Genomic DNA, 8,550 nt, shown 5'->3' with positions numbered 1-8,550 from the left:
GTATAACAGAAAGAATATTTTAGCAAGAAATTGAAAAACTTGGTTCTAAACTTGCCTTTGCTTACCAATATTTGACCATAAGGAAGTCATTTGATCTCTTTAAGCATCATTTTTCTCATTTATAAAACAAGGCTAGTGCTGGGCATGTTGGTGCACACTTGTAATCCCAGCAATTTGGGAGGCTGAGGCAGGAGGATCACAAGTTCAAACCCAGCCTCAGCAATTTAGCAAGGCCATAAGCAATTTAGTGAGACCCTATCCCAAAATAAAAAATGAAAAGGTCTAGGGATATAGCTCAGTGATCAAGGGCCTCTGGGTTTAATCCCCAACACCATAAAAAAAAAGACTAATAACCTCATTTATTGAGTTTCATGGAATTATTTTAAGAATCAAGTGAATCATGAAAATAAAAAGCTTGTAAATAGAGAAAGCATTCACAAATGTGAGGTTGATGTTGACTGCTCATGAGCATACCAGTATATTTACAGTGGATGAGAATTTTTTATCATCTTTCCTTTCATGTGTGTTCAGAAGGGACAAAAGAAGGTACATGTTTTCATGGACCTGGGGGATTTCTTGGCTGAAGCTTATCCTCTGCCCTTTTACCCTGAACCATTATTCCTCCAAAGCAGAAATGATAGGGAAGGAAGTCCCCAGAGAATTAATTCAATCAAAAGTCACATTTGAATGTGTTTTTTGTGTATCTTTGAAGTGGATATTTAATTGTATTTTCAAATACTTGTACATTTTCTAGGTTATTGTAAGTATTTTCAATAGTGTTTATGAATATAATATAAATTATGTCACTATAAAATTTTAAATATTTACATTGTCAACTTTTTTTATATTATTAAATTAATTTCACATGAGTGAATTCATACCATAATTGACCAGATGAGAAATATTTGTCGCCCAAAATGTGAAGTAGACTATTTTTACTATTACAATTTTAAATCTTAAAATTTTCCATCAGTCCAAAATGGCATAAGCTCAACTACTAGGTATCTAACAGCAATTTAAAGTATAGTCACCTGTGCCTACTTGTAAAGTTAAACAGCTATAACATAAAATGTGACTTAACTTTCAGTGGACACCCTTTATAATATTTATGTTGGATGAGACTAATTATTCAGGCTGAAGGATTTGATGTGTTCCAAGATTTAGAACAGAATTAAGAAACTAGGAGAAACAATTGGGAAAGCAGAACCCAAAAATTTAATACTTGAATAAGTAGAAGCAAGCCTAGCACTCTGGTCTCCTAACATCTTGATTACCATGCTTGGGGGCGGGGTGAGTTAGTGTGTGTGAGTGTGTGTGTGTGTGTGTGTGTGTGTGTGTGTGTACACATGCCTGCATGCGTGTACTCACATGAGTATGCATGTGCACATGGCTGGTTGTTGAGGAATGTGAGGAAAGGGGAAATATAATCAGATGGAATCAACAAACTTCTAAATTTGGGTTAAATCATTTTTATATTTTAGAGAAGCTGTTTGTGATAAAACCATAGTACAGCGAATAATGACTGCAAAGATCTGAGTTCTTAAACAAGATTGCCAAACACCTGTATACCCTTAGCCAGATATCTTTATCCATTTATATATATATAATAGCTGACCTATTTTTTATACATTACTGTGGAAAATATGGATAATAATTCCAAAAATAGTAAAAATTTTTGCTCTAGGCAAAACATTTTGACTAAGTTCCTTAGTAATCACTTATTCTTGATTTATGTTAAAATTACTTCATTTAAAATGAACTTTTAGCTCATTTAAAATTTAAAGCTAATGATGTAGCTAATTACTAAATAGTAATTTTTAAAAAGAAATGAAAAACTATCTAATTGTATAGTAACCTTTTCCATAATAGAAATTACTCATCTTGAGCTGCATTAACACCTTGAGTGCATGTGGTGATGTGATGATTTATTAAATAGTAAGCTTTAAACCAAAATGTTTAAGTAATCAGAATGCTTTTAAATGTGGCCTTTATATGCATAATAGTAGCAAACAAGATTTCTTGAGCCTGGAAGATGGAGTTTAGGATTCTAGAAGTCTGAAGCACTCCATGATTTTTTTGTGTGTGTGGCAACTGAAAAACCATCTTTTACATTATGGTTAAGATAACTTTATTAGAACAAAGTCTTTTTAGCAAACTTTTCATCATTAAAAAATGAATCTATGGATTACTAAAATCATTTTGAGAGTATTTTAATATTTTAATCTGTGTTTATACTGCCCTTTACTCAACTAAGAACAAAACTTCCATTAACTTCAAAGAGTGCACTGAATTTCAGTAATTTAAGTCTGTTACAGCGGGGAGGACTAGGAAGACTAAACAACCGTTTTATAAGCATATTCATTTGTTTCCCACTAACTGCCTGGAAAGATTTAGCTTGGAAATGCAAAGGAAATATATAATCTTTAGGGAAAGAAATATAAGACTGTAAAGCCTTTAGAGTTAGATCCTTTGTATTTTAAAATAGTAGAATACATTCCCAATGTTTTCACCAAACTCCTGAACAATTGATCTTCACCTGGTCTTGAAATACCTAGCACTATTTTTCCCGAACCTAAGTGATCTGCTGCATGACCTGTTATTTCTATAAAGTTAATAACTGATGCAAGTAGACACACGAGTGATGAGCTGTGACAATCTATATCAATCATTACACAGTCTAGTTCATTTATTGCACATAACCATGGTAGAAAATTATGAGAAGAAATTTGAAAGATATATTAAAAATAAGTGTACCTTGTTATCTCTCTGGGTAAATTTTTTGTCTTTTTTAAAAGTAGTGCCTAATACATTGTCTTATCTATGTAACATTCAGTGATTGCTAATTGATGGTTAATGTGTTGAATTAATCCTATTAAATGTGAGTTCCACATACTTGATTTTAATTTATACATTCCATGGAGGAATAAACATGTTTTGCTATCATCATTTCTTGGCATTTTTTTTTCAGGATGACAGCCAGGAGAAGTAAGATTTGGCATAAATTTTTGAAGTGTGTTATTAATCTTATTTGACTTTAAATTATGAATAAGAAGAATGAGAGTAAGATTGTTACATTATTCATTCTTAGCAATTCACCTGCAATAGTATTTTAAAACAGAAGCAACTACTTTAACTGCAGTTGCACTTGTGTATGTGTGTTCACAAATGAAATACAAATGAGAATCAATTCAAAATTTGCAATTTCATATATATTGCATTATTCAATGGTGGGTATGTGGCAGAGCCCCATTATCAAACAATATTTACACAGCAAAATGGCTAGTATTCACACTAGAAGAGATAAGTCTATAAGTAATCTATCATCAGGTCAGGTCAGATTTTTGCTGTCAAATGAGTTACAAAAAAATTAGAGTATTTTGGATTTTGAATTGCAGAAAAGGATGATGGCCTTGAACTAATAGATATTTTAAAATTTGTGATCTCTAGTTGGTTCATCTTTGTCATGCTTCAGCTTTACACATAACAGAAGCTAATTCAATTTTGAATCAAACTGTTAAATCACACAGTAAATGTTCATACTCCTGCACATAAAACTAATTACACATGTAAATGTTTATTTACCATTAGTGCTTGATACATAGTAAGCTCTTGATAAATGTCCTCTTATTTTTCTTCTGTTTTTAATAATAATATAACTATCAAGTTGTCAAGAAGCCAGTTTTCATCTCCATGGTTAGGCAGAATTGTTGGTAATGGCTATCTTGCTAGTTCATTTCAAATGGTCATGACTCTTTGAAACGGTCTGATATTTATCAGAAAAAAAAAGCTTTAATATTGCCTTAAAGCACACCGAGAAGATGATACACTTTTAGGGGATTGCTGATGATCAACAACAGCATCTGAGCAATGGGACAGGTGCTAGAATGAATGTGGCATGTCCCAACAGCAGTGCTGTAAATACAGGGAGAGTGTGCACGAACCTAAGGTAGTGAGGACTGTGGGTCAGAGGATTAGACTTTTTAATTTACATAAAATTATTATCAATAGCCTTGTTTTTTAAAAGATTTTTTTTTGGTAACAGCTTTATTGACATAAGTTACATGTCATAAAATTCAACCATTTAGAATGTACAATTCAATGTTTTTTTTACTATATTCCATTATGCAAGCTATCACCACAATTTTAGAACATTATTATTACCTGAAAAAGAAATTCCTGTGCCCTGTAGTTATCATTCAACACCCCTCCCCCAACAACAACTGCATCCTAATCAACTACTACTATTTTCTGTATTTGCATGTTTGCCTATGTGAACATTCCAGATAAATGGAATCATATAATATGTGGCCTTTTCTGACTAGCTTCTTTTCATTCATATAATGTTTTCAAAGTAGCAGTAGCATTTTAATAAAACTTTTTCTCATATGAAATAATGTATATTCTAACTTTATGCCATTTCTCTTTCCCCCACAAAATGAATGACCAAGATGTCAAAGAAAAACCAGAGCTGGGCAGTAAACTGGTAAAAACAGATTTTACTCAGGAAATATTGCAATACGAGAATAGAAACCTCACTATAGAAGTAGGCTTAATTTCAAATTCTGCAAGGAAAAGTATGAATTTATATCTGAGGAGCAGGGGACAGGGGTGACAATGAATGGAAAATTACTAACAAAAATACCAGGCATTTGGGAAGATTCTGCTTAAGGCTTGACAGCACCCAGGGGGATGATGGAGCATGAGAAGTATGAGAAGATATGGAGAGTGATCAGAAATCAAGGTTGCATTGAGGGATTATGTTCATACTGACTTGGCAGGCTTCTTACTAAAACTGGACTCTAGGATGTGTTCAAGATGGAACCTAGTCTGGCTCAGAGGACTCGGGCAAGGAGAGAAACATTGTCAAACACACCACACAAAGCTCTGTCCATTGGGCAGATCAGATCACTCTTGACCATTGCCTTTCAAGGCTTTGGTGCAACTGCTGTCCCTGTTTAGCCTGTACACACACATTGAGTCAAACCATTATGAGTCAAGCTTGGCTTTGTTCTCCTTCATCAGTTGGTCATGTGGCCACAAGTATATAAGGAAGAAGGTACATTCAACACTATTGTGATCCAAGTTTCCTGAATACACAGCTTGCTTGTGATTCTGGTGTGGCTTGTGATCCCGAATGTATTAATTCCATCTCATGAAAGTGTTGTGTGTTTGGTGGCACCAATGGAAACCAACTCATGAAGGGCAATTGCCACATGGTCATTTAGCGCTTCATCATCAGGCTCTTTACCTCTACCAGTGTCTAATGGCATGTCAGGAATTGTTTATAAAAAGGTACATAATTCCCCACTACAGCTGGAATGATTATGACCCGTAAACCTGGGGCTATTTGTGATTCTGCCCTGGGTCTTGTCATTAACTCCACAAGGGTTTTTCTCACCACCAATATATCAAATGCTGATTGTTTGGTCCAAGCAGCAAGGCCACTTCCACCACAATCTGAATGAACTTCCTTACCAATCCCTTTCCTTTTCAAGAAGCCTGGTACACAGATCAGAGCAGTGTCATCTAGTGTAGATTAATTTGCCTTCAGAACTCATGATGGGAAGTATAGGATACAACAATTAACTCTTTACTTTAAATAGAATATCCTGCAGCATGCACCTGATCACTTGATCCCTAAAATTTTTACTCTTGTGGGAGTTCCTGAATGTTTGTTTCTGAAGTATATGTGTCTTTATGAAGACTTCCATTATAATAGCTACCTGACTAATGTGGTGTTGTTTAACAATATAATTGGCAGGATATTAAAATAGTGCAGGTTTCTTTGACTATAGTATGACAAAGTAGAGGAGAAATAACAGCCCTAGGGCAAAATTGTAAATTTTTGCTGTTGTCCATTTCATTAGTAGGCAAACTGCTTTGAATACGCTTTTGTGACAGGGATAGGAAAGAATGTATTTAATAAGTCAAAGACCACATGCCATAAATCTTGGACCATGTTAATCTACTCTAGCAAAGATACTACACCTCAACTGGTATTAAAATTTGTGCTATTAGTGATGCATTTGGTCGAGCTTGGTAGTTTATTGTCATGTCTAATGTTTTCAGGGGTCAGACTGGTAAATTAAATGGAGTTGTGATGAGGATTGCCACTCCTGAATCCTAAAATCTTTAAAGTAGCTTTAATATCTACCATCTTCCCCAGAATATAATATTTGTTATTTTGGCCAGGAAGATGTGCATTTTCAGAGCCTACTTCTTTGTCTTCTCCCACAGGCTAATGATTCAATATGAGAATTGTGCCCAACTACCAAGTATGTCTAGTTCAATCATAAATTTGAGAACTGGGTAAATGACCATGAGACGAGTCTGTAGATGCATTGGACCCATTGTTAGCTGAACCTAAGCAAGGATGTCATTTATTATCTGGTCTCTGAATACCCCTATTCCTAACAGTAGAACCATAATGACACTTCAAGCCTCTGATATTTTTTAAAAAATATTTGAGTATACTCCTTTCCCCAGTATATAGAAAATGACTGTAGGTCTCTTTGGTAAGGGATGGAGAAAACATTGCTTTGTATATTTGCTGAGGTACTGTAAGGTTTTCCCTCCTGGGGTCCCAATCTTTTCTAAAAGTCCATAGGCTCTGGATCTGAAAACTATTTTAATTGCAAAAAAATTGATGACTGCTGTCAATCTCCTTGCTATAGTTAGGATGTTGTGTGTTCCCCAAAGGCCCACGTTTTAAAGCCTGGATTCCCAGGTGATGCTATTGGGAAACTTAGGAGGGTAAGGAAAAATAAAAAGGGAGACACAGAGACCAGATGCAGAGGCAGGAAAGAAAGATGGCAGAATGGTAGAGAGGCCAAACTGCCAAGCTTTATTGGGTTGTGGCCTAGTGATAAAGCACTTGCCTAGCATGTGTGAAGCACTGGGTTTGATTCTCAGCACAACATACGAATAAATGAATAAAATACAGGTCCATCAGAAATTTTAAAAATATTTTTAAAAGGTTACTTAGGTCATTGGCATCATTAGTACATATTGTTCATTGTATTACTGGACAGGTTACAGACTTAGCAACATTATGCAACATATTCCTCAGTTACATGTTAAGTTGCAATATGCAATGTTAGGAGCCTTGTGTAGCTCTCAAGAAAGTCCATTGTATAAAGTTACTGTTATGTGGACAGATTTAGGTTCAGTGAAACATTGTGGTTTTCTAATATTCCCAGGAGCTGTGTGCCTGAGCTGAAGGTGAAACTGATAAAACTCTTTTAACACAGAGCTTCCTGGTGAGGGACATCCCTACAGCAGCCAGGCATCCTGTGTCTTTACACACAAGTTTCCAAGCAGCCAGGCATTCTGGGCCTTTGCACAGAAACTTCCTAGCCACCAAGCATGCCACAATCATGAAGTTTATCAGAGACCCCAATCCCGAACACAGAACCCCTACATAGGAGGAGGTCTTTAAGCTACTGGGGGCAAGACTTTGAAGGGGCAAGACTTTGAAGGGTATTATGGGATATCAGCTTTTCTTTTTCTTCTTCTTCTTCCTTTTTTTTTTTTTAAGTACCAGGGATTGAGCCCAGTGGTGCTTAACCAGTGAGCCACATTCCCATATCTTTTTTACATTTTGTAATGTAAAAAAGTTGCTGTAGGACCTCACTAGGTTGCTGAGGCTGGCTTTGAGCTTGCAATCATCCTTCCTCAGCCTTCCAAGCCATTGGGATTATAGGAGTTCGCCACCACGCCGGCCACCTGGCTCTTCTCTCTCTTGCTTCCTGACCATGAAATAACTTCTGCCATGCACTTCTTACTTTTACCATCTGGAATGCACACAGGAGTCCCAAAGCAATAGGTCTGCCTGATCTTAGACTAGAACCTCCAAAATTGTGAGCCAAAATAAACATTTTCTAAGTTAATTATCTCAGGTATTTTTTATAGCAACAGAAAACTAATACATTTCTGATCGTACATTCTTGATTTCTTTAGATGATATAGATTGAGTATGCCAGTTTGGCTGCCCACCTATTTTATAAAAGATACAATACAGATAGGGTTCTTCAGGAAGGCAGAGCCAATAGAATGTTTATATATAAAGATATGTATTATTGGGATTGGCTCATATGAACCAATTGAAACTTCAACTTTCACATGGGGGCTGACAAGTCCAAAATCTTCAAGGTGGGTTGGCACACAGCAGACTAAGAGAACTGATGCTACAGCCAGACTCCAAAGGCTATTTGCCATTAAAACAAAAAGAGTCAATGTTGCAAATAAAGTCCCAAGGTTGTCTTCTGGAGAATTCCCTCTTTCTTGGGGAAGGAAGTCATTTTGTCCTATTCAGGTCTTCAACTGCTTGGATGAGGACCACTCACATTACAGAGGGTAATCTGCTTTACTCAAAGTACACCAATTTAAATGTTAATCTCATCCAAAGACACTCTCAAAGAGACACCCAGAATAATGATTGACTAAATATTCAGGCACCTCGTGGCCCAGCCAAGCTGCACATAAAATATTATCCATCACATAACCCTGGAAGACATCATGCTAAGTGAAATACAACAGACACAGAATGAC

This window comes from Spermophilus citellus (genome assembly GCF_964194105.1).
Source record: "Spermophilus citellus genome assembly, chromosome: 2".
Classification (NCBI taxonomy): domain Eukaryota; kingdom Metazoa; phylum Chordata; class Mammalia; order Rodentia; family Sciuridae; genus Spermophilus; species Spermophilus citellus.
This window is presented reverse-complemented; position numbering follows the sequence as displayed.